Genomic DNA, 27,663 nt, shown 5'->3' with positions numbered 1-27,663 from the left:
TTTTAAAAATGATTTTCAGCACTCTTTTCATGAAGGAAGGAAAACTCAAGTATTATAATAAATGTTAAATATTTCCTTTTTTTGTCCCTGAAAATGTTTTGAATTATTTTTAATTGCACTCTTTATTTTAGTTTTTAAATATATGATGCTCTTTCCAAGAAGCCAGTTTCTTTAATCTTTTTAATTTTAAATATAAGTGCATTTTAATTTTCACTTTGTTTTACTTACAAAGAATCATAATTTTCTATGTGATACTGTAAATGTCATTGTTATGATTCCATTCATTGATTCCATATTGTATTTTCTTTTTAAAAAAATTATGTTCTTTCTAGAAGTGACTGCTTTGCACACTGCTATCTATGTGAAATATTTCTTCTTCTGTTAAACTATGTTAACATGATGAATCAGATCTGCCATGTAAATGAGAAGCCAAATAATGTTTTTACTGCTTTAAAATACAGAGGGGCAGCTGTCTAGTTTTATTAATATTGTTTTTATAATTGAATTTCTGGTGGCAAATTCACTTTTTGGCAATCAGTCTCAATAGCCAAACTGAACCTCAGCTCAAACAGATTGTTGTCAATAAAATATGGAGAAAGTAGAAATTTAGTTAGGACAAGTACAGATTTATAATGCAAGAAAACAATTGGAGCCCTAAATGCACCATATGGATATCAAGAGAGTCAATTTGTTTCACATGTGACACTAAAGAAGAAACAAAGAAAGTGCCTCTGTCAGCTCCTTCATACACATCAAGATGAATCTGCCTTCTTTATGCGCTCATTCATTTAAAGTTATTTTAGAATGTGAAGATTAGGCTGCTGATTCAAACCTGTTCATGGTTTAATTCTAAAATCATTCGTACTACCAAACATTAATTAAAGCCGAACTACTAATAAAAATAACACTTTAGTTTATTTGCAACAAATATGCTAATATCTTAATATAATCAGAAATTACAAAATAGCATCACAGTTATATTATTTGGAAAGAATGAATATGCCATTTCTTTTACAAGGCAGTTACTAAATTGACTCCATTCAAATAATGCAGTGAGTTCCCACAATATTCTGAAAATGATGCAGGCTGAAAAATTGAACTTCTTGCGGAATCATGACCAAAAAGAAATGTCCCGTTCAGTAATCTTACTGTTGGTTCACCGAGGCAGATGCACTTTTGGGTGGAGTAGACGAGCAAATAATTTGAGTTAATTGTGAGGCAAGAAGGACTGGCATTCTAGCAGATGCCTTGTGAAAATGGAACTTTGACAAAGTCAACAAGATATGCTGGGGTGTGGCCTGGCATGGCTCCCAGCAAGGCTACGGAGAGAGGTACATTCTACATTGTCAGGAGCAGAGTGCAAAGGATGAGCAAGGAAGAGACAGGGATATTAGCCTTGTTCCAGAAAAGGAGGGAAGATCAAGATGCAAGTGAGCAGAAACCCAAGGTACATACTCCAGAGAGCTTTGAGGAGAGTAGCTCAGAACAACATCTCAAGCATGTTTCTTTTCTTCGGAGGCAGCCCAGAAATGAACCTAACAATTTTTGAAACCCCTGCAAAAGTTTGATGAAGTTGTTCTGCTACCAACTTTGTAGCCAGCTAGTCAAATGTATGTACAAAGTGGAGAACCAAATCCAGTTTCCACTCCGAGGACTTTTCTACAGTTTACTGTTAGTTACTTTGCATCTCTCAGATGGTTTGCTTCCTGGCCTTAGAATGATTTGGGGGAGCAGAGGGCAGCAGGTGCTGAAAATAAGGCTGGAAATGAAGATTAATATGGAAAGGGATATCTGAAGGTAGAGGCTGGGAGTGCTTGAAGAAGCTGGTCTGATTTTTTTCTCTGATGATGGTGTAAATTAAAGATATGGCTTCAAGTACCTTCAGTTCTGCTAGCATGCTTGCTTTGAAACGTGAATTTGTCCCAATATGATTGATATATTAGGAAACAACCTGAACATAACAATTTGGGAATATTAGGGAACAATTTTCCGTCAAATTTCAGACAACTTTTCTTCTACTTCACAGTAACTCATAGTCTGCAATCCTTCTGTTGCGAATTTCCACAAGTAAACTGCAGATACTTTTCAAAGTAAAATGCCCCATTTATTGTAGTATATATGTACTTCTTAACCATCTAATATGTATAAATATATTACATCATTTTAATAGATCTCTATTTTTAAATATTGCTGTTGAAGCATTTGAGTGTTGTGCCCCTGACCCATTTTTTCCCTAAGTCTTGTGGCTTTTACTGCATTATTTCTTAGGAACACGTATGCCTCATTAAAGCAGAACTTATGGGACAATCAGTTTATCTGCTAATATGATTGGGATGGATTGCAAAGCATTTGGAAAGGTATTTGTGATTGTGTTCTGGGATTCTGGTAGAAGAACCCTTCTGGTCTATCCTTGTCAATGGCATTAATACAGATTTCTCAATAGTCAAAAAATAAGGATACTTCCCCAGTGCTTTCATGAAGAAATTAATAGAAACCAATGTGCCTGAAGAGCAATGCAGACACAGGATGTGACTGTGAAGGAGAGGGACATTGGGAGTGTGGGGGCCTCCTTGATAATGGGTGCTCTTCTGGAGCTAACAGGTTTTCCCTACCTGATTTTTGCTGCTCCAAGGTGAACAATATACTTTTCAGTCTTGCCAGTTTTCAAAATCGACAAATTCTGTGTATGTAGCAGGTAACTGAATAGCTGAGTTCTTCAGGAATTAAAATGCAGGGAGTTTGGAATTGACTTTCTGGTTTTGTAATTGGGAAGGTACTGGATCTGGCAGCATGAGGAAAGAAGAGGACCAGTAAATAAATCTGTTCTTGGCTCACCCGTGCATCTCATTGAGGTTCTGATGGTCTATGTTAATGGCCCACAGGAGGTTTGGCTTCCCCAAGGAAGTGACACCAACACTTTATGAGTTGTCAGTGAGGGTTTGATGGATAAAACCTTGTTCTCTCCAGTGATACAGTCAGATTCAACAGAGACAATCCTCAGAGAGAGTTCCCTTACAAACCCCACCCCCCACCCTGCCCCACCTGAGGCCCTCACAGCCTTCCTGTGCTCTTTTAAAGGAGTTGCCCTCTGCAGTGCAATAAGTCACAAGACTGGTTCCTTAAGACTGGAGTTAATATTAAATTGGTAAATGCAAGACTTAACTCATACTAGACCTCTGACAACTGCTAAAATATTTTATTGTTGCATATCATTTTTATTGGAGAGCTGATTTTAAAAACTATGTTTTAAGTAGCCCAGAGCATTTTAGAGAAATGTCAAGAGAGAAAAAGGGGGACGAATGAAAGAGAGAGAAAGGGCTTTAGTTTCCCATCCCATTTTAAGGGAAACAGCTTCACTTTTATGTTTTATAATAGAGATTTGTTACGGGTTGAAGTGTGTTCCCCTCGAAATATGGAAGTCCGAACCTCTGGTGCTTATGAAAGAGGGTCTTTGTAGAACATCGAATGAAAGTGAGGTCATTAGGAAGGATCCCAATCCAATATGTCTAGACTCCTTAGAAAAAGGAGCAATTTGAGCACAGAGACAGACACACACACAGACACACAGAGTACACCATAGAAACTACAAGACAGAGATAGGGTGATGATTTCACAAACCAAGAAAAGCCAAAGATTGCTGGCAAACCACAGAAACTAGGAGAAAGCCATGGAACAAATTCTCCCTCACAGCCCTCCAGAGGAATCAGTCCTCCAACACCTTGATCTCAGACTGCTGTCCTCCAGAACTGTGAGACAATACATTTCTGTTGTTTAGGCCACCTAATTTGTAGTACTTTGTTATGGCAGTACTGGAAAACAAAAACAACAACGACAAACGGATTCTTGGTAAAATTTCACTTGAAAGACAAAGCAAAAAGAGTTACCAGATTAAAAACATGTGAAAAGTATAGAATTAGAGACAGTGGGCGAGATGGAGAACTGGGGTTGTTTCCAATCCAGAACTCCACTTGTTCAAAGGACACAGACAGACCTCTGTGTCCCAAGATTCTGCCAAGGTAAAGTGAAACACATACTTTCTGACATGGGTATCAGGTTGATGTCTTCATGGTGGGGCTGGCACTGTATAGTTTTTGATGAGTCAGGAGAGCAAGAATAGCAATATCACCCAACATTCAGATTATGTAATAGCCTAATGGAATCATGATCAGAAACGTCTGAGCAGTCTAATATGTACTCAATGTGGCCATAATAAAAAGATCTTTTATCACTCTTCATGATTCTGGCTAGTTATGTTTTTCAGGAATCCTTGTTTGGTATAAATTATAGTTCACTTGTGCTAATACTGCAATCCTGGAGTCCATGGGAAGGTATTGGTTTTAGATAATGATTTTATTTAACACCTGGTGCTCGCTGCACAGATGTGCATCCTTGCTTCTCCTCTGGACAAGGAGGAAAGACAATAGATGGGTAGATGGAGCCCTTCTGTAGATTTCTTTCATTAAATTCTCCATGGGATGACATCTTTGACTGATCATGAATACATGTACCTGGCAGAAGATCAATAGCTCAGGCAGCAGGCTAGAAGACAGGTGGTCTTTGGGCTTAAAAAATCTAAATATTTCAAAGTCCTGGGATTTCTGTCAGGAACAGTACATTTTGTTTTCTTTTGTACTCCAGTGTGTTCCTACCTGAGGGAGGCTGCTGGAAGTGATGATAAAAGCACCAGGGTTAGCCTTGGCTTTCAGTGATTTCAAGTGATGCTAGGAAAGTCCCTGAGTTCCCAGAATCACCAGGTTGTGAGGGAGTAGATAGTATGCAGAACACATATCCCTAGTGACATTCAAAATTATTAGTGGGTCTGGAAGCTTTTGAGGCACTGATAAAAAATTGAGGTTGTTTTTGTATATTGTGTTCATGGTGTTGTCACCCAGCTCAAGGAGTTACTCAGTCATGACACTATAGTTTGTGTGTGTGGCTAAGACCGGTTCTTGAATAACAGCCAGTGTCCTTATTGAACTAAAGTGGAACTTTGAGGATCCCCAGATAATGAGGTTTCCAATTCTGTCATGTGTGCCTTGACAACCCTCCACAGTACGTATGGGAGACATCATCACTGATCGAGGCACACAATTTATGCTGAGCCTAGAAGAGGACTGGGAATTCTACAGCCATCTAGCGAGGCAGTCACCACCAGTAGATTAGTTGTCAAGCACGTTAAGTCTATTTGCCTTGGCTGTCTTAGGTGTTGAGTAAGCACTCAGCATGAGGCCTTTTGCCTTTCCTGAAATGAGGCCAGATGGGTGGCTCAGTCCCAGAAAAGCTCCAGTGTCCCCTTAGAGAAAAATTAGTCTGAGTAGAAATACCTAGATTTATTTCTGGGATATACAGTCTGGAGGCTGTTTTACCCTTGGTTGTGAGCCATGTGCAAAAACACAAGTTGTCACGAACAACTGCTCCTAGTCACCACTTGCAACCTGAGGTCAAGAAGCTGGCCTTGGACCAATCTGCATCAGATAGAAAAATTCATCTGACAGCACTGCATAAGGATAAGTACCACTGACTGTCTCCAATGTCTATTCAAACCTCTCCAGGAATTTGTTTAGCAGGAATAAGTGGGAGCAAGTCCGCTGAAGTGAATTAGACTCTCTCTTCAAGGTCTGTGAGGTGGGCTAGTCTCTTGGAAGGAGCCTTAGGTCTAGTCCTTGATCACCTGTTAGTGTAAATTATCTGCAATGTTAAAACAGAAGCAAGGGAGAAAAAGCAAACTGGCATCTATGGTGGCTGGAATTTTGTATACACAATCTCATTAATCTTCTCAACAGCCCCTTGAGTGGGTGGTATGATTTCATTTTACATGCAAGAAAGGTGATGGCTCAGAGGGATTGTGGACCCTGCCCAATGTCACAAGTAGGAAATGACAGATGTGAGGTTACATTTAGCTCTGCTCAGACGCTACCCTTATTCCTTAGGCATCTGCTGCTACCATACCACATGGCCTGTACTTGAAAATAAGCCACATCTATCCTATCACGTATTTTGCCTCTTCCAAATTTTAAATAGCTTCCCATTATTGTTTCAGGTCCCTTCTCTACAGTCAGCATTTAAGCAGATTGATCAAGCACTGTTGCCCACCTATCCAAGCTTAAAGGCTGCCATTAGTAATAATTCTGACATTTCTGAGGTCATTCCTTCTCCTCCCCTCAACACAGAGACACAGTCTGGCTCCACAATTCAAAATGAAAAAGCAAAATGGCAACGAATGTCAACTGCAACAGTGATTCTTACAGACAAAGCACTAAGAGAGCAAAGCTATTAAAAATTTTATTCTCCTTTGCCCTTCCATTTACTGGGCTATATCTTCTTTATCCTACTGAAATCAGCAACATTGGAAGCAATATCTATGACCACTACCTAGGACACATACACTATCCTCTACATGAAAATCTAGTAGCGTGAGACCCACAAATAGCTTGTTTAGTACTGGGGGTTGGTATCAAAAAGTGAGCAAATCTTGTAGGATTTACTATAAAGAATATAGGGAACTATAGCAACATAAGAGCTCATTATCTTTGAAGCAATTTAAGCATACACACACATATATGTATATCTTTATTTGGTTTTGGTTAAAATGCTTTTTATTTAATTTGGTTAAATGTAACTAGGTTACTTCTATGAAGGTTTTTTTTGTTGTTGTTCACTTGAAGTAAGAGTATAGAAAAAGTTAACTGGGTTACTAAGAATAGATAGGATGGCTGGTGCAGCAGCCCAGACAAGATGATGACAGCTTGGCCTAAGGTTGTGGTGGTCAAAGTAGAATAAAGTAGATACATCTGGGTTACTTAGGAGATTAACAAGTGATAAGACTTGGTTATGAACTGGGGTGAGTGGATACAGCACCTTCAACTGAATTATCGAGCTATCCACATTGGGATTGATCGGGGAAACAACCCGAATCATGGAGAAGGAAGAAAAGCAGGGTAGGGTGATGGCCCACCTGGGTGTGACACAGAGCCAAGGGAATCCCTACCCCCAGCCAAAGGAAGCAGTGAGTGATTGTGCAACCCTGGGAAACCAGGCTTCTCCCACAGATCTTTGCAACCTGCGAATCAGGAGATCCCCTCATGAGCCCACACCACCAGGGCCTTGGGTCCAACACAAAGAGCTGTGTGGAGTCTTGGCAGAGAAGCTGCTCAGGCATGCACCAAGATCCAGGAACTTTACATACTCCAGTCCTGGGATCCCCAACAAAGGTGTCTGCAGCCCGGGCAATGCATGGTGTCCGTACATACTCCTAGGAAGGGGGCTGAATCCAAGAAGCGAAGCAGCATTGGTCTGTGGGTCCCACTTCCATGGCACCTCAGAAGACAAGACCCACTGGCTTGGAATTTCAGCCAGCCTGCAGTAACAGGGTGCCTGCCTGAGAAGAAATGGGGCCCTGAGGGGAGGGGCAGGCTGCCATCTCTGATGTTTGGTTGACTCAGCTGTTTCAGCCTGTGGACTTTGGAGGGTCCAAATGGTCTGGATGAGGAATAGTTTCCCCAGTGCAGCATAGCTGCTTTGCCAGAATGTGTCCAGATTGCTTCTGTAAGCGGGACCTCAATCCATTCCCCCTCACTGGGTGAGACCTTCCAGCTGGGCCTCCAGCTACCTCAACCTGCACATATGGTATGGACAGAGCTCTGATCTCTCCTTGGGATGCAGTGCCCTGGGGGTGGGGCATGCCACTACCTTGGCTGTTCAAGCATCTTAGCCAGTCCAGCCTGTGGGCCTTGGGGTTCCCAGTCTGATTGGAGGATGAAGAGATCCCCAACACAGCACGCTCCTCTATCGAAAAGCAGCCAGACTGCTTCTTTAAGCAGGTACTAGATCACATTTCTCCTGACTGGGTGAGACCTCCCAAACAACGTCTTCAGGCACCTCTTACAAGTGTGTTTGGCCTGGCAACAGGTCAGTAACCCCCTGGGATGGAGCTTCCAGAGGAAGGGGCAGGCTGCCATCTTTGCTGTTTCACAGACTTCACTGGTGATACCTCCAGGTACAGGAAAAACCAAGATAACTAAGGTCTGGAGCAGACCCCCAGCAAACCATAGCAGCCCTATGGAACAGCGGTCAGACTGTTAAAAGAAAAACAAAACAAAACAAAACAGAAAACAACAAGAAGAAAAAATCCCTATGAGAATCCCATCCAGTTGTTAGCAACCTCAAAGATCAAAGGTAGATAAGCCCACAAAGATGAGAAAGAATCAACTAAAAAATGTCAAAAACTCAAAAAACCAGAGTGCCCGCTTTCTTCTAAATGACTACAGTGCTTCTGCAGCAAGGGCTTAACACAGGGCTAAGGCTGACATGCTGAAATGAGAGAAGTAGGCTTCAGAATGTGGATAAAAATGAACATCGCTGAGCTAAAGGAGCATGTTGTAACCCAACACAAAGAATCTAAAAGTCATAATAAGACAATGCAGAAGCTGACAGTCAAAAAAACCAGTTTAGAGAGGAACATGATAGAACTGAAAAACACAATACAAGAACTTCACAGTGCAATCACAAGTATTAATAGCAGAATAGACCAAGTGGAGGAAAGAATTTCAGAGCTTGAAGACTGTCTTTCTGAAATAAGACTGGCAGAAAAGAATAGATAAAAAAGACTGTAAAGGAATGAACAAAACCTCCAAGAACTATGGGATTATGTAAAGAGACCAAATCTATGACGGATTGGGGTATGTGAAAGAGACGGGGAGAATGGAACCAATTTGGAAAACATACTTCAGGATATCATCCAGGAGAACTTCCTCAACCTGGCAACACAGGTCAACATTCAAATTCAAGAAATGCAGAGAACTCCAGTAAGATACTCCATGAAAAGGTTATTCCCAAGATACATAATCGTCAGATTCTCTAAGGTCGAAATGAAACAAAAAATGTTAAGGGCAGCCAAAGAGAAAGGCAAGGTCACCTAAAAAGTGAGGCCCATGAGAATAACAGTGAACCTCTCAGAAGACACTCTACAGCCAGAAGAGATTGGGGGTCAATATTCAACATTCTTAAAGAAAAGAATTTCTGGCCCAAGTTGGTCGCTTCCCTGCACCAAAGTGAGAAGCAGCCAACATGTAAAGGTGGGAGTCACATTACAAAACTGAGGGCGATGAAGAAGCAAAGAAGAACAAGAAGAGAACCTTGAAGCAAGTGGAGACTATAAGTATTCAGGACGAGATAGTTTGGATTTTGTGGTTGATGCTTCCAGGGCTATGTTTGAATCTCAGAGTGAAGATGAGTTGACTCCCTTTGACATGAGCATCCAGTGTATGCAAAGTGTGTACACCAGTAAGATCATAAACAGTGATTGAGATCTCTTGGCAGTGGAGTTCTATGATACAGAGAAAGACGAAGATTCAGTAAAATATTTATGTCTTACAGGAGTTGGAGAATCCAGATGCAAAATGAATTCTAGAGTTTGACCAGTTTAAGGGGCAGCAGGAACAAACATGTTTCCAAGACCTGAGGGACTACAGATCTGATGACTCATTCAGTGAAGTGCTGTGGGTCTGTGCCAACCTCTTTAGTGATGTCCAGTTCATGATGAGTCATAAGAAGATCATGCTGTTCACCAGTGAAGACAACCCCCATGGCAATGACAGTGCCAAAGCCAGCTGGGCCAGGACCAAAGCCAGCTGGGCCAGGACCAAAGCCAGTGATCTCCGAGATACAGGCATCTTCCTTCACTTGATACACCTGAAGAAACCTGGGTGCTTTGACATATCCTTGATCTATAGAGATATCACCAGCATAGCAGAGGATGAGGACCTCAGGGTTCACTTTGAGGAATCCAGCAAGCTAGAAGATCTGTTGCAGAAGGTTTGCACCAAGGAGACCAGGAAGCAAGCACTCAGCAGGTTAAAGGTGAAGCTCATCAAAGATATAGTGATCTCTGGGCATTTATAATCTGGTCCAGAAGGCTCTCAAGCCTTCTCCAATAAAGCTCTATTGGGAAAAAAATGAACCAGTGAAAATCAAGAAAATCAAAATTTAACACAAATATAGGCAGTTTGCTTCTGCCTAGCGATACCAAGAGCTCTCAGATCTATGGGAGTCTCAGATTATAATGGAGAAAGAGGAAACAGAAGAGCTAAAACAGTTTGATGATTCAGGTTTGATGCTCATGGGTTTCAAACCCTTGGTAATGCTGAAGAAGCACAATCACCTGAGGCCATCCCTGTTCATGTGCCCCGAGGAGTTGCTGGTGATTGGGAGCTCAACCGTGTTTAGTGCTCTGCACATAAAGTGTCTGGAGAAGGAGGTTGTAGCATTGCTCAGATACGTACCCCACAGGAACATGTCTCCTTATTTTGTGGCTTTGGTGCCACAGGAAGAGGATGGAGGACCAGAAAATTCAGGTAACTCCTCCAGGATTCCAGCTTGTCTTTTTATCCTTTGCTGATGATAAAAGGAAGATGTCCTTTACTGAAAAAGGCATAGCAACTCCAGAGCAGGTGGACGAGATGAAGGCTATCATTCAGAAGCTCCGCTTCACATACAGAAGTGACAACTTTGAGAACCCCGGGCTGCAGCAGCACTTCAGGAACCTGGAGGCCTTGGCCTTGGATTTGATGGAGGCTGAATAAGCAGTGGACCTGACATTGCTCTAAGTTGAAGCAATGATTAAAAGACTGGGCTCCCTGGTGGCTGAGTTTAAGGAGCTTGTTTACCCACCGGATTACAATCCTGAAGGGAAATTTACCAAGAGAAAACACAATAATGAAGATTTTTGGAAGCAAAAGGCACAAGGCGAAGTATTCAGAAGAGGAGCTGAAGGCTGATATCTGCAAGGGCACGCTGGGCAAGTTCACTGTGCCCATGCTGAAAGAGGCATACGGGCTGAAGAATGGGCTGAAGAAGCAGGAGCTGCTGGAAATTCTCACTGAGCACTTCCAGGCCTGACCAGAGGCTGCATGTCCAGCCACTCCTTCACACAGTGGCCAGGCTGCCTGGCCTTGTTCTCAGCCAGTTAAAATGTGTTTCTTCTGAGCTAGGAAGAGTCTGCCCAACAGAAGTTGGATTTTACATTTTTGAGACTTTCTGTTGCCATGGTGATGGTGTAGCCCTCCCACTTCACTCTATCTTACTTTATTGCCTGAATAAAGAGCCCTAAGTTTGTACTGAAAACAAAACAAAAAAAAAAAAAAAAAAAAAGTAAAGAATCTTCAACCCAGAATTTCATATCCAGCCAAACTAAGCTTTATAAGTGAAGGAGAAATAAGATACTTTTCAGACGGGCAAATGCTGAGGCAGGCAAATGCTGTCTCAATGATCTGCCTAATGTTGTCAGTGGGATGTTAAATCTCTGCCTTATAAGAGCTTCTGAAGGAAGCACTAAATATGGAAAGAAAAACCATCACCAGCCATTACGAAAACACACTGAAGTACACAGACTAGTGACACTATGGAGTAACCACATAAACTAGTCTGCAAAATAATCAGCTAGCATCATGATGACAGGATCAAATTCACACAAAACAATACTAACATTAAATGTAAATGAGCTACATGCCCCAGTTAAAAGACACAGAATGGCAAGCTGGATAAAGAATCAAGATACATCTATATGGATCTTAAGCCTCACAGAGGATCAAAATAAAAGGATAGAAGAAAATTTATCAAGCAAATGGAGAACAGAAGAAAGCAGGAATTGCAATCCAAGTTTCTGATAAGACAGACTTTAACAAAGATCAAAAGGACTAAAAGGGCATTACATAATGGTAAAGGTTTGAATTCAACAAGAAGCGCTATCTTAAATATATACACACCCAGTACAGGAGCACCCAGATTCATAAAGCAAGTTCTTAGAGATTTTAAAAGAAACTTAGACTCCCACACAATAATAGTGAGAGACTTTAACACCTCACTGACAATATTAGGCAGATAATTGAGACAGAACATTGACAAAGATATTCAGGGCCTGAACTCAGGTCTGGATCAAGTTGACCTGATAGATAACTATGAAACTCTCCACCCCAAAACAACAAAATATATATTCTTCTCATCACCACATGGCACTTACTCTAAAATTGATCACATAATCCGAAGTAAAACACTCCTCAGCAAATGCAAAAGAGCTGAAATCCTAACAAACAGTCTCTTGGACCACAGCACAATCAAATTAGAACTTAAAATTAAGAAATTCACAGAAAACCATACAACTACACTGAAATTGAACAACCTGCCCCTGGATGACTTTTGGGTAAATAATGAAATCATTGCAGAAATCAAGAAGTTCTTTGAAACTAATGAGAGCAAAGATACAATGTACCAGCATGTGTGGGATGCAGCTAAAGGAGAGTTAAGAGAGAAATTTACTCACTAAATACCCATACCAAAAAGCTAGAAAGATCTCAAGTTAACAACCTAACATCACAGTTAAAAGAACTAGAGAACCAAGAGCACACAAACCCGAAAGCTAGCAGAAATAACCAACATCAGAGCTCAATTGAAGGAGAGACACGAAAAGCCCTTCAAAAATCAACGAATCCAGGAGCTGCTTTTGCTGGAGAAAAGTAATAAAATAGATAGACTGATAGCTAGACTAATAAAGAAAACATAGAGAAGATTCAAATAGACACAATTAGAAATGATAAGGGGGATATTACCACTGACCCTACAGACATACAAACAACCATCAGAGAAAACTATAAACACCTCTATGCACATAAACTAGAAAATCTAGAAGAAATGGATACTTTCCCGGCACATACGCCCTCCAAAGACTGAATCGGGAAGAAATTGAATCCCTGAATAGGCCAATAGAGAGTTCTGAAATTGAGACAATAATAAATAGCCTACCAATTAAAAAAAAAAAAAAAGGCCCAGGACCCCAGGACCAGTTGAATTCACATCTGAATTCTACCAGAGGTACCAAGAATAGCTGGTACCACTCCGACTGAAACTATTCCAAAAAATTGAAAAGAGGGACTGCTCCCTAACTTATTCTATGAGGCCAGCATTATTCTGATACCAAAACCTGGCAGAGATATGGCAAAAAAGGAAACTTTAGGCCATTATCCTGGATAAACATCAATGCAAAAATCCTCAACAAAATACTGGCAAACTGAATCCGGTAGCACATCAAAAAGTTTATCCACCATGACCAAGTTGGCTTCATCTCTGAGATGCAAGCTAGTTCAACATACACAAAACAATAAATGTAATTCATCACATAAACAGAACTAAAGACAAAAACCACATGATTATCTCAATAGATGCAGAAAAGGCCTTTGATAAAAATTAACTTCCCTTCATATTAAAAACTCTAAATAAACTAGATCTTGAGGGTACATACCTCAAAATAATAAGAGCCATATATGACAAACCCACCGTCCATAGTGAATGGGCAAAACCTTTCAAGGGGAAGCATTCCCTTTGAAAACTGGCACAAGTCAAGTTTGCCCTCTCTCACCACTACTATTCAAGATAGTATTGGAAGTTCTGGACCAGGCAATCAGGCAAGAGAAAGAAATAAAGTGTATTCAAATAGGAAGAGAGGAAGTCAAACTATCCCTGTTTGCAGATGACATGATCCTATGCCTAGAATATCCCATTGTCTCAGATCAAAAGCTTCTTAAGCTGATAAGCAACTTCAGCAAAGTCTGAGGATACAAAATCAATGAGCAAAAATTGCTAGCATTCCTATACACAAACAACAGGCAAGCTGAGAGCCAGATCACAAATGAACTCCCATTCACAATTGCCAGAAAAAGAATAAAATACCTAGGAAAACAGCTAACAAGAGAAATGAAGGACCTTTTTAAGACGAACTACAAACCATTGTTCAAATAAATCCGAGATGACACAAACAAATGGAAAAACATTCCATGCTCATGGATAGAATCAATATCGTGAAAATGGCCACACTGCCCAAAGCAATTTATAGATTCAATGCTACTCCCATTAAACTACCATTGACATGCTTCACAGAATTAGAAAAACTATTTTAAAATTCATAGGACCAGAAAAGAGCCAAAATAACCAAGGCAATCTTAAGCAAAAAGAAAAAAGCTGGAGGCATCACGTTACCCAACTTCAAACTATACTATAAGGCTACAGTAACCAAAACAGCATTGTACAAGTACAAGAGCAGACACATAGACCAATGGAATACAATAGAGAACCCACAAATAAGGCCACATGCTTACAACTATCTGATCTTTGACAAACCTGACAAAAGCAATGGAGAAAAGATTCCCTATTTGATAAATTATACTGGGAGAACTGGTTAGCCATATGCAGAAAATTAAAACTGGATCCTTTCCTTACACCATATACAAAAGTCAACTCAAGATGCATTAAAGACTTAAATTAAACCCCAAAACTATAAAAACCATAGAAGAAAACCTAGACTATGCCATTCAGGACATAGCACGGGCAAAGTTTCATGATCAAGATACTAGAAACAATTGCAACAAAAGCAAAAATTGACCAATGGGGTCTAATTAAATTAAAAAGCTTCTGCACAGGAAAACAAACTATCAACAGAGCAGATACAACCTACAGAGTGGGAGAAAGTTTTTTTGCACTTTATCCATCTGACAAAGGTCTAATATCCAGCATCTATAAAGAACTTAAATTTATAAGAGAAAACTAAACAACCCCATTAAAAAGTGGGCAAAGAACATGAACAGAGACTTCTCAAAGGAAGACACACATGTGGTCAACAATCATGCGAAAACCAGCTCAACATCACTGATCATTAGAGAAATGCAAATCAAAACTGCAATGAGATACCATCTAATGTCAGTCATAATGGCTATTACTAAAAAGTCAAAAAACAAATGCTGATGAGGTTGTGGAGAAAAAGGAACACTTTTACACTGTTAGTGAGAGTGTAAATTAGTTCAACCATTGTGGAAGACAGTGTGGTGATTTCCCAAAGACCTAGCAGCAGAAATACCATTTGGCCCAGCAATCCCATTACTGGATATATACCCAAAGGAATATAAATCATTCTATTATAAAGATACATGCATGTGCATGTTCATTGCAGCACTAGCCACAATGACAAAGACATGGAATCAACCTAAATGCCTGAGATGGTTTGGTTGTGTCCCTACGCAAATCTCACCTTGAATTGTAATAATCCCCACATGTCAAGGGCAGGGACAGATGGATATAATTGAATTATGGGGGCATTTACTGCCATACTGTTCTCATGGTAGTGAATAAGTCTCACAAGATCTCATGGTTTTATAAATGGGAGTTACCCTGCACAAGCTCTCTTGCCTGACACCATGTAAGACATGACTTTGCTCCTCATTCACCTTCCACCATGACTGTGAGCCCTCCCCAGCCATGTGGACCTATGAGTCAATTAAACCTCTTTCTTCATAAATTACCCAGCCTTGGGTCTTTATTCACAGCATGAGAACAGATTAATACAATGCCTATCAATGATAGACTGAATAAAGAAGATGTGGTAAATGTATATCACAGAATAATATACAGGCTTAAAAACGAATGAGATCATGTTCTTTGCATGAACATGGATGAAGCTAGAGGTTATTATCCTTAGCAAACTAATGCAGGAACCAAAAACCAAATACCACATGTGCTGACTTATAAGTGGGACCTGAATGATGAGAACACATGGTCATGAGGGGGAGAATAACACACATGGGGCCTGTTGGAGGGTGGGGGATGAGCGGAAGGAGAACATCAGGAAGAACAGCTAATGGATGCTGTGCCTAATACCTGGGTGATGGAATAATCTGTACAGTAAACCATCATGGCACATGTTTATCTATGTAACAAACCTGCACATCCTGCACATGTACCCCTGAACTTAAAAGTTGGAAGTAAAAAAAAATCAACTGGAAAAAGAAGATTCTATTATTTAAAAGGGAATTAAACTTTCTTTTAACTTTGAAAAAGGAAAATTCTTTTGTCAAAGCTCTTTTAGTTCATGCCTCTCTGTTGCACATTCATCACTTATTGGACTGAAAACAGATGGGCTTTCTTTCCTGCCCTCTACATGTTACTTTAGCGTTTTTTATGTTTATTCCTCTCTGATAGCTGTGTGATCATGATGAATTTTTAAAAAATCAAGTACAAATTGAGATTTTTCTATCTTGTGGATAGCAATCAAATTTTAGAAATTTGACATTCTGAATTCACGCTATATCTTCTAAAAAGACTGGGACCTCTGGTTAGTTCTGTGTAGCTAAGAATCACAAAGCAGGTTTGTTTTTATTAAGTAAATCAATAGAATACAGAAAGCAGGGTGAATGTTGTATTTAGTAAAATTATGTTGAAACTACTAGCAGGTTGGGTGTGTGGTGAACAAAAAGGATTTGTCAGAACAAAGCCTCTCTTCCCTAGGCCACTCATTTTTTTTTTTTTTTTTCTTTACTGAGTACACTGTTCAGTCCTTGCTTAAATAATGCCAGTTTCCTCTTGCTCCCAGTCCTGCCTGCCAGAATTTTGTGCCTGGTCAGCAGTCTGCATGTCTGTATGAACTATTATGTGAATATCTGTTTAAAATTCTCTTTTCTCTGATTTTATTTCACATCTTCTGGGATAACTGTGATAAGCCAAAGTAATAAATGTATAAGCTACATCAGTTATTTAGAGTTTTCAATCCTGACCCAATCCTCTTTCGTCATTCACTGCGGGTACTATATTTGCTCTCTTCCAGTTCACCACTGCTCCTGGACAGGACTCATATTCAGGTCCTGTGGGATGGTAGGGACAAGCGAGCTAAAGAAGCCCCTAGTCTCTTTTTGTTAAACTTCTTGTTTAGGAAAGGACTGATGAGAGTAGGAGGAAGAATGTTTGATAAATATAGGCAAGAAGCCAACTCTGTTAGGTACAGTATATACATATTAAATATATGTAATAGATTATATATACACACACATATACATACACACACACACACATATACACACACACACACACATATATACACACATATATACATACACACACACACACACACATATATATATATAAATCTATTATCATGCAGGTCAATGAATCTATATTATGAAAAAGAAGATTTATAAAAAAACACAGAGCCAATGTAGGAGCAAGAGAAGTGGAAATAGGAAAGCATTGAAAGAATCCCTAACTTTGGACATCTGCCTTTATATTAACCCTAAAAAATATCCAACACATGATCGAATATTTCTTTTTTTATTTCTAGTGATGTCCACATATGTTCTAGGTCTGGACAGTGGTCTTTGATGATTTACGGTTGCGTACAATGTACTTGGTAGGAAAAACAGGCATATTTCATCTAAACTTCCTTTCAGATGTGGAGCAGGAAGGTAAGTGAACGGGAGGGCGCAGAGCACCAGGGGCCCTTCTTAGAAAGCGTTTCCTTGTTGGGTAATGGGAGTATGATTCATGGAGTGTTGGGGATGCTGTGGTTAATTGACTGCCCAAGCTCAATGTTTCTGCCCCCAATAGACCTGGCAGTACATTTATGGGAGCCCAAATGGGGACAGCCACCAAAATGAAACAAGCTCCTTTGACCAGGAATTCTTTCTCATTCTTGTCTTTTGCCTTAATCCTTTTTCATCTAGACTTCAGGTAGATCACATTAAATTCTAATGTATAGCATTTCGTATCAAAGCAACTAATCTAGAACAACAAAATGAAGTGTTCCCATTAAGGCTCAGCTATCAATATCTGATAACGTTGAAGTCAAAGAAAATTAAACTTTTATCTCGTGAGGCAATAAAGTGAGGACCTACTCTATTCTTGGGTAAAAAATAACATTTTTCTTTTACCCTGATTTCACATTTTTTTTGTAAGTGATAACCTACAGCTTAATTAAGACTCCTAAATATAAACAGTTAATCTGAAATTTTCTGAAGGAATCTGAAATTCCTACCATATGTGGAAATAATTGTCCTTTTTGGTTGGACATGTGTACACAAGATATCTAGAAAGTTATTTTATTCTGTGGATACTTTCACTTTTTATCTTGTTTAACTTTTAGTAACTCTGGAGAGTTCCCCCATTATGCTTTCTGTAAATAATGGAATCCTAAAATATTTAAAAAACTTGAGGCAAAAATGCAAATATGTTAATTTGCCAAAAAATACTTAAGGCCAAAGTTGCCCTGTCCCATCAACCAGGCCAATGATCTGCATGTTTGTGGCATTTAAGTTCTTGCTTTAGCTTTAGCATTGGCAGCTACTGTTACTACAGTATTAATTTGTCATGCAAATAACCTTTTATAATGAAGTTGCTAGTGCCTCAAGTCACTTCTTAGTTATTGGACTTAGGATTCTTGGTATAAAGTTTTGGACTCCTACTGACAAATGGGCTAGTTCTCAAACATTTTTATTTCTTGCATGGCATTTCATTTGTGCAGAAAGGCTATACTTTGGTACATACACCAGCAAAGGAGAGGAGCGAGGTTGCAGTGAAAAGCACTCCCTCTTACAGCAGAAGTTCCCTTCAGAAGGAGACACAGAGAGCTCTCTTATTATAGATGAGAAAAAAGGCACAAAAAAGCACTCTGTTAGTTCCCTATTGTTGATTTGGCAAATCCTCACAAACTTAGTCATTTAAAAAGCACAAATTTATTACCTTACAGTTCTAGAAGTCAAAAGTCTAACATGAATCTCCCTGGGGTAAAATCAAGATGTCAGGAGGGCCCGGGCATGGTGACTAATGCCTATAATTCCAGCACTTTGGGAGGCCGAGGTAGGCTGATCACTTGAGGTCAGGAGTTCAAGACCAGCTGGCCAACATCGTGAAACCCTGTCTTTATTAAAAATATAAAAATTAGCCAGATGTGGTGGCATGCACCTGTAGTCCCAGCTGCTCGGGAAGCTGAGGCAGGAGAATCACTTGAACCCGTAAGGTGGAGGTTGCAGTGAGTCGACATAGTGCCACTGCATTCTAGCCTAGGTGACCAAACAAGACTGTCTCTAAATAAATAAAATAAAATAAAATAAAATAAAATAATAAAATAAAAAGAACAAAGATGTTAGCATGGTACTGTTTTTCTGGAGTCTCTAGGGGAGAACCCATTTCCTTGCTTTTTCTAGCTTCATCTGAATTCCTTGCATCTGGGCCCCGTTTAAACTCCAAAGCCAACAACAACCAACAGCTGGCTGAATTCTGTCTCCTCTGCATGACTTCCTCACTCTCCTGCCTCCCTCTTCCACTTGTAAAGACCCATGGTTTGCAAATATTTTTCTCATTGCATGGGTTGTCCCTTTGTTCATCATTTCTTCTGCTGTGCAGAGCTTCTTGATTTCGTGCAATCCCATTTGTCTATTTGTTCTTTTGTTACTTGAGATTTTGGGGTTACATCCAAAAATCCTCGTCCAAACAAATGTCCTGGAGCTTTTCCCATATGTTTTCTTCTAGTAGTTTTACAGCTTTAAGTCTTTAATCATTTTGAGTTTATTTTGGGGCATAGTGTAAGGTAGGGGTCTAATTTCATTTTTTCCTGAATGTGGATAACTAGTTTTCCTAGAACCATTTCTTGAATAGAATGTTTTTTCTCCATTATGGATTCTTGGCACTTTTGTAAAAAATCAATTGACCATGAAGGCATGAGTTTATTACTGAGCTTTCTGTCCTGTCCCATAGGTTGATGTGTCTGTTTTTATGTCAGTACTATGCTGTTTTAATTATAATCACTTTTATAATACATTTTGAAGTCAGGTAGTATGATGCCTCCAGCTTTGTTCTTTTTGCTCAAGATTGCTTTGGTTATCTGGGGCATATTGTGGTTCTATAAAATTTTAGGATTGATTTTTACATTTTTGAAAAATGACCTTGAAATTTTTATAGGGATTGCATTGAATCTGTACATTATTTTTGGTAGTGTGGATATTTTAACAATATTAATTATTTCAGTCCATTGAGATGGGATATTTTTCAATTTATTTGTGTTTTCTTCAATTTCATTCATCAGTGTTTTATAGTCTTCAGTATATAAGTCTTTTACCTTCTGATTTAAATTTACATCTAAGTTTTTATTTTTTTTCGGTTGCTATTGTAAATGGGATTATTTTCTTAACTTTCTTTTCGGATAGCTCATATATCTAGTAAGGGGTTAATATACAAAATATACAAGGAACTGAAATAACTCAATAGTAAGAAAACAAATAACCCAATTTAAAAGTGGTCAAAGGACCTGAACAAACACTTCTCAAAACAACTCATCCAAATGGCCAACAGGTTCATTTAAAAAATGAACTAATCATTAGGAAAACGCAATTTAAAACCACGACAAGATATCTGTTTATATCCGTTAGAATGGCTTTTATCAAAAAGATGAAAGATAACAACCACTGGGGAGGATGTAGAGAAAATGGAACACTTGTACACTGTTGGTGGTAATGTAAATGGTTCAGCCATTATCGAAACCAGTATGGAATTTCCTCAAAAAACTAAAAATAGAACTACCATATGATCTAGCAATCCCACTACTGGGTATTACAAGGGAAATTATTAAGTATGCCAAAGAGATATCTGCACTCCCATGTTCATTGCAGTGTTATTCTCAGTAGTCAAGATAGGGAATCAACTTGACTATCAATAGTTGGATAGAGAAAATACAGTACACAAAATGAATTATTACTTATCCTTTAAAAAGATGAAATTCTGTCATTTGGGACAAGATGGATGAATCTAGCAGAGGTTATGCTAAGTGAAATAAGTCATGCACAGAAAGGTAAATACTACATGATCTCATTTGTATGGGGAATCTAAAAAAGATTCATCCATATAAGTGGAGAATAGAATGGCGGTTATCAGAGCCAGGGATGGGGGGCTTGGTTGGGGAGGAGTAAGAGAATGTGGAGTTACTGTTTAAAGGATACCCAGTTTCAGCTAGACAGGAGGTTTAGAGATCTGTTGCACAGCAGGATGACCATAGCCAATAATAATGTACTGTGTATTTCAAAATAAAAGAGTAAATTTCAAAGATGTCATCACAAAAAATGTCAAGTAAGTGAAGGGATATATATGTTAATTAATTTTATTTAATAATGCCGTATTACACACATATATGAAAACATCACACTGTACTCTATAAATGTAATGCAATTACAATTATTATAATTTATCAGTTTAAAAATATTATATTGAGCTCCTTGGAATAATCTAGGAAAATTTCCCCATTCTAGGGTCCTTAATTATCATCACAGCTGCAAAATACCCTGTTCTATGTAAGATAACATATTGACAGGTCTGGGGATTAAGACGGGCCCATCTTTGGAGGTCCATTATGCTACCTACCACAAAGACCTGACTGCAGTAGATGTGTGAACCCTCTAGCTGAGTTCTTCAATTTGAAAGTCCCTGGGGAAAATGCAAAAGTGTGCAAAAAGCAAGCATACGCATAGCTGTTCCAGAGGTGCCATGATGGTGCAATGTTGTTCATACCTGTGCATGAACAACACAGGCATGGTTTGATGACTCTTTCTCAGATGTTCTGAGTAGGCCATGTATTCAATAGAGACATTTTCCCCTTCCTTTGCCATAGTTATATTTTTTCTTTGTGTGGGCCGAGTTGCCAACTTTTAAATATAGAAACTGGGAACTGAAGAGGTATGTAATACTGTTAAAATGATTGGAGAAATCAATCTGGTAATATTTGCTTTGCTTGCAATTATAATATTTATTTGTAAAGCCCCTTTTATCCTGGATGGTCAATCAGCCTTAAGACAGCATAGATATTATCAATCTGAGCCTCTCAAGCAATCTGGACTTCTGGAAGTTTCTTCATAAAAAGAAATTTTAGCACTAAAAATGTAGAGAGCAGTGTAAAAGGACAGTAACCAAAAGAAAGGAACACTTAATTTCTCTTTGATTGTATTTTTTTCGTGATCCTCCAGGTGTAAATAAATCAAGCTCTAGAGGAAAGGTAATATTATGTTTTACTGTTAAAAATTAATTTTTTAGAAAGCTTGATGGATATGTCTATAGTGGAACTGAGCAGACTATGTTGAACAATGGTGTATGCATTGTAAACACTAAGTACATGACCAGGTCACAGAATAAGTCAATATCCTTTTGAGATGTCTATTTTTCATGTGGAACTAGCAGTAGGAGGATAATGTAGGTTAAGGAAGATGCATGCCAGAAATATATTTTTTTCTCCTAGTGATAACAGTAAGGCTGAGCTCGTATTTACAAAAGCCATTTATTCATTCAAAAATATTTATTGAATGCCTACTAAGAGCAATGCTTTGGAGGGGATGTATGTGGATGTGAATACACAAGCATGAAAAGACAATTTACTTCTATCCTCAATCTTGTTTACAATCTAGAGAGAAAATACTGGAACTAATGTGTGATTCTTGAATGTGGGGAAGGCATTTTATAAATGTCTTAGGCAGGCTGGGTGCGGTGGTTCATGCCTGCAATTTCAGCAATTTGGGAGGCCAAGGAGGGAAGATTGCTTGAGGCCAGAGTTTGAGACCAGCCAGGGCAACATAGTGAGACCCTAACAAAAGTTATATAAAAAATTTGCCTGGAATGGTGGCACACACCTGTAGTACCAGCTACTCAGAAGGCTGAGGCAGGATTGCTTGAGCCCAGGAGTTCACAGTTGCACTGAACTGTGATCACACTACTGCACTCCAGCCTGCGTGACAGAGGGAGACCATTTCTAAAAATAAATAAATTAATTAAAAGAAAAAAAGTTATTTGATCTTCTAGTTTGAAACCAACTTCTGATTTCACTTATTTGATACATACCAAATCATGAGGTCTCTACAACAGATTTACCTCCTTTTATTCAGAATTTTAAAAAGCTAAAATAATGTCACTTCAAATATGGGTATCTTTTGTTTTTTCTACCAATTTTTAAGTGACTTTTTAGGAAATCCAAATTTATTTGATAGAGACAAAGGTGATTTCTATCTATTTTATTCTGTGGTGGTGTGAAAGTAGTTTTTTTTAAATGTAGGCAAATCCTCTAAAATCTTTAAATAGGATAGTCTGTCAGGCTTAGCAGATTTTAAGTTCATCAAAAAAAGAAAATTGAGCGTGCATAAATAAAGAAGAAAAAGTTGATAATAGACAAGGAATTCTTGTTGTTATGTCTTTAGAAGGAGGAAAGTAATAGAGTCAAAAACAATGTAACAGAGAAACTGCATCACTGTCAGATTTCTGCCTATTAGAGAGATGGCTGTGTGAGATAGGGTTGGGTGTGTGTAGGAAGGGAGGTAAAATTATGTCCGAAATGTCTACACCCTGGAGGGCTGTGGAGTGGAGTCAAATCCTTACAATCTTTGTACTCAGGAGCAAGATGGGAGATGACGCTGGTGTGTGTTACAATTTCTACCCGAGTTATCCAAAGCTAAAAGTTAATAAAAATCACTCTTTTATTTTCCATTAGAAGAGTGCAAGTTTTTGTGGCGATCCCCCGGAAACAAAAATATTGTCTGGCACGTTTACATTTTACTGGGACAATTGGAAATCAGCTTCTGAAATGCTAAGGAGTTTATTCTTTTGGATGTATATATATATATATTTTTGCTCTGATGCCTAATAATTGTGTCTCGCAAACACAAAAGGCTTCCATACATGGAGTCAATAACTCCCTCGTCAACCAATACCCCATATGCTTGATCTGCAAGTTGAATTTTCTCTGGCAGAAACTTATGTAGACATATGTGGGAGCAGAATAACATTTACACATCAATTAAGACAATTATAAGATAATTTGAGAGTTATTCTAGCTACACAATTTTACCTGTTTGCATCTTCCATTTTTAATTAAAGTTTCACCAAATGCACAAATCTCTTTTCTAAATGTCTCACCTAATTCCTCTGGTGTTCAGAGAAGCAGTTTGAACAGTATATATATATGTGTGTGTGTGTGTGGGTGTGTATGTATATATATATATTATATATTTATAAAATTCACTTTGTCTCTGATGATGAAAATAATTAGAATTTGCAAACATGATTTCTCTTAATTAAACATGAGTTAATATATCTCCCCACCAAAAGGAATCCTATCATAGGAAGCTGCAATATGCTTGAGTATGTTTCATGATATGCTCAATATATACACAACCACACACACACACACAGAAGTATTGTTCAAAGTGAGATACACACACACACAGCTTGGCACACTTCTATGTCCTAGGACTTAAGTACTTCCTCTCTATACATTTTGTTTTCTTAAGTTTTTAAGCATTAAGAGAGTTTATCCTTACTTTTATCGTTCTTATCAGCATTAGGATGTACCTTGCACGTAATAAACCCAGACTATACAACGAAATCGATTTCAACTAAATTTGAAGTCTCTCTGGATATCAATCCCCCAAGCCTATTGCAGTTTCTTATGATAGGATTCCTTTTGGTGGGGAGATATATTAACTAATGTTTAATTAAGATAAATCACCTTTGCAAATTCTAGTTGTTTTTGTCATTAGAGACAAAGTGAATTAATTCAGAATCTTTTGTTCCTCAGTAACCCTAAAGCATGTTGCATTTAGAAAAAAAGTGTGAAAATTATTTGACAGTCCATCTCGTTTTGTCAAATCTGCTAGCTATCCAACAATTATTCTGTTACAATCGGTAGACAGATGGGAAATGGGAAATACTGAGCTACAGAGTTGAAACAGAAACATCATGCTGTGGTCACTAGAACTGACGCGATGTGTGGGCACTCTAGTGAATTGCCTTACACATTGTTTTCATGTAAAGAATAAAAAGTTTTCACAGAACAATTAAACATTACTTTAAGATAACTCTAAAATCTTACTGGAATTGTCAGATGAAGGAAAATAATTCTTCGTGTTTCCTGATATCAACTGTGAGGGTGTTTCCTCTGCCTCTATGTTACTGAATTTCCAATCTATGGTTCAGCAGTTGTGATCATTATTAAATCATTCATCACTGATTTAAAAGAATCATGAAGGAATGCTTCAACCTGAAATGGAGACAGTGTTACCTTCCCTATCTATGAAGATACATAGAATCAATCAACTTCAAACATCTTAAATAAATTGCAAGTTTGTGAAGGCAGAAAGAGGATAATGTTCATTAAAAATAAATGCTAGTTCATTATACACAATGTCATTTACAAGGCTCTGACACTGGAAAAGCTGGCTACTCCTTGGTAATGTTTTCTTAGAAAACAAATAATGGAGTCTTGCGAGAATATCAAACAGAGGCAGGATGCTGAGTCTAGTCTCCTCTGTGAGTGAACTTCACAGAAACTGCATTTACTCCCTTTAATAATAAATAGACCTATCACACTTCAGTTTTTCAGGAAAACTCATTTTTTTTTGTTTGTTTATTGAAAGGTTTAGGTTTTACTCTGCTCAACTCTTCATACAGACATTTGCATCTTTAACTCTTTACTAGGCCTGATGCTGCTTAAGTTCTTATACTGGACCCTAAGTCCTATTTCTTAATCATCTCTGGACACTTGTTCTTGCCAAAGTCATCTCCAGCATAGACTTCATGAAGATATTGAGGCCATTGGAGCCAAAGCATAACAGGACCACGCAGTGAGAAGCCCTCCACTCAGCTCCATCAGTGAGCCAGGCTGACTCATGCAGGCAACTTTGTTATCTACTGTCCTTGCTGTCAAAAAAACCATGTAATTCTACCTACTTGACAAGAGGAGCTACTGCTTTGTCTTCTGGTTTTGCTAAATGGGAATCTTGAAGACAACCAGAAAATGTCAAATTGACATTATGAAATTTTAAAAGTTCTGAAATTTGCAGATGAAAGATACTATTATATTTAGTACATTTATGAAATCTTCCCTATACATTTTATTGTCACAGGACACCACACATAATGTAAAATAAAAGGGTATTTTATACTAAAACATTTAGCTTAGATGTGGGGTTTGAGTGGAAATCTTTTAAAAACTAATTTCAACTTTTATTTAGATTCAGGAGGTATATGTGCAGGTTTGTTGAATGAGTATATTTCATAATACTGAGGTTTGGGGTATGAATGATCCCATCACCTAGGCAGTGAGGATCACAACAAATAGGTAGATTTTCAGCTCTTGCTTACCTCTCTGGCATTCCGTTAGTGTTTATTGTTTCCATATTTATGTCCGTGTGTACCCAATGTTTAGCTTCCACTTGTGAGAACATGCAATATTTGGTTTTCTATTCCAGTCTTAATTCACTTAGGATAATGGCCTCCAGCTGCATCTGTGTTGCTCCAAAGAACATGATTGTGCTCTTTTTAATCCCTGCATAGTATTCCATGGTGTATATGTACCACATTTTCTTTATCCAATACATCATTCATAGGTGGCAAGGTTGATTGCACGTCTTTGCTATTGTGAATAGCACTGCAATGAACATAAAAGTGCATGTGTCTTTTCAGTACAATGATTTATTTTCCTTTGGGTGCACACCTAGTAATGGGATTGCTGGGTCAAATGGTAGTTCTAAGTTCTGTGAGAAATTTCCAAACTGCTTTCCACAGAAGGTGATCTATTCTCACCAGCAGGGTATAAGTGTTCCTTTTTCTTCACAGCCTCACCAGCATCTGTTGTTTTTTGACTTCTTACTAATAGCCATTGTGACTGGGGTAAGATGTTTCTCATTGTGGTTTTGGTTTGCATTTCTCTGATGAATAATAATATTGAGCATTTTTTCATATGTTTGTTGGTGGCTTGTAAGTCTTTTTTTGGAAAAGTGTTCAAATCCTTTGCCCACTTTTTAATGGGGTTATTGGATTTTTGCTTGTTGAATTGTTTTTTGCTTGTTGAGTTGAATAAGTTCCCTATAGATTCTGGATATTAGATCTTTGTTGAATGCATAGTTTGCTAATATTTTCTCCCACTCTGTAGGTTGTCTGTTTACTCTGTTGATAGTATCTTCTGTTGTGCAGAAGCTCTTTAGTTTAATTAGGTACAATTTGTCAAGTTTTGTTTTTGTTGCAATTGCTTTTGAGGACTTAGTCATAAATTATTTGCTAAAGCCAACGTCCAGAATAGTATTTCCTAGATTTTCTTCTAAGATTTTTATAGGTTAAGGTCTAACATACAAGATATTTAATCCATTTTCAGTTAATTTTTGTATGTGTGAAATGTAGGGGTCCAAATTCATTCTTCTGAATGTGGCTAGCCAGTGATCCCATCAGCATGTATTGAATAGGGAGTTCTTTTCCCATTGCTTATTTTTGTCAGCTTTGTTAAAGTCAGATGGTTGTAGTGGTGTGGTTTCATTTTTGGGTTCTTTATTCAGTTCCATTGGTCTGTGTGTCTGTTTTGGTACCAGTACCATGCTGTTTTGATTACTGCTGCCTTATTGTATACTTTAAAGTCAGGTAATGTGAAGCTTCAGGCTTTGTTCTTTTTGCTTACAATTGCCTTGGCTATTAAAGCTCTTTCATGGTTCCACATGAATTTTAGAATAGTTATTTCTGGTTCTGTGAAAAATGACATTGGTAGTTGGGTAGGAATAACATTAAATAAATTGATTGCTTTGGGCAGTATGGTCTTTTTAATTATGTTGACTCTTCCAATCTGTGAACATGGAATGATTTTCCATTTGTTTGTGTCACCTATGTTTTCTTTCAGCAGTGTTTTGTAGTTCTCACTGTAGAAATCTTTTCACTTCCTTGGTTATATGTATTCCTAGGTATTTGTGTGGTATGTATGTGTGTTGTGTGTGTGTGTGTAGTTATTATAAATGGAATTGCATTATTGTTTTGGCTTTCAGTTTGAATTGGTGTATAGAAATGCTA

The 27,663-nt window shown here is 38.4% G+C and overlaps 1 protein-coding gene and 1 pseudogene across 3 annotated transcripts in view; one reads left to right on the top strand and one right to left on the bottom strand.

Moving 5' to 3' along the window:
- Positions 1-27,663, bottom strand: part of NKAIN3 (sodium/potassium transporting ATPase interacting 3) — a 731,862-nt gene that overhangs the window by 142,625 nt on the left and 561,574 nt on the right. The window lies entirely within an intron of this gene.
- Positions 9,067-10,896, top strand: LOC102123330 (X-ray repair cross-complementing protein 6 pseudogene; annotated as a pseudogene).

Source organism: Macaca fascicularis, chromosome 8 (genome assembly GCF_037993035.2).
Source record: "Macaca fascicularis isolate 582-1 chromosome 8, T2T-MFA8v1.1".
In the NCBI taxonomy this organism is placed as follows: domain Eukaryota; kingdom Metazoa; phylum Chordata; class Mammalia; order Primates; family Cercopithecidae; genus Macaca; species Macaca fascicularis.
Note: the sequence above shows the minus strand (reverse complement) of the source record. Positions and strands in the feature narration are given on the sequence as shown.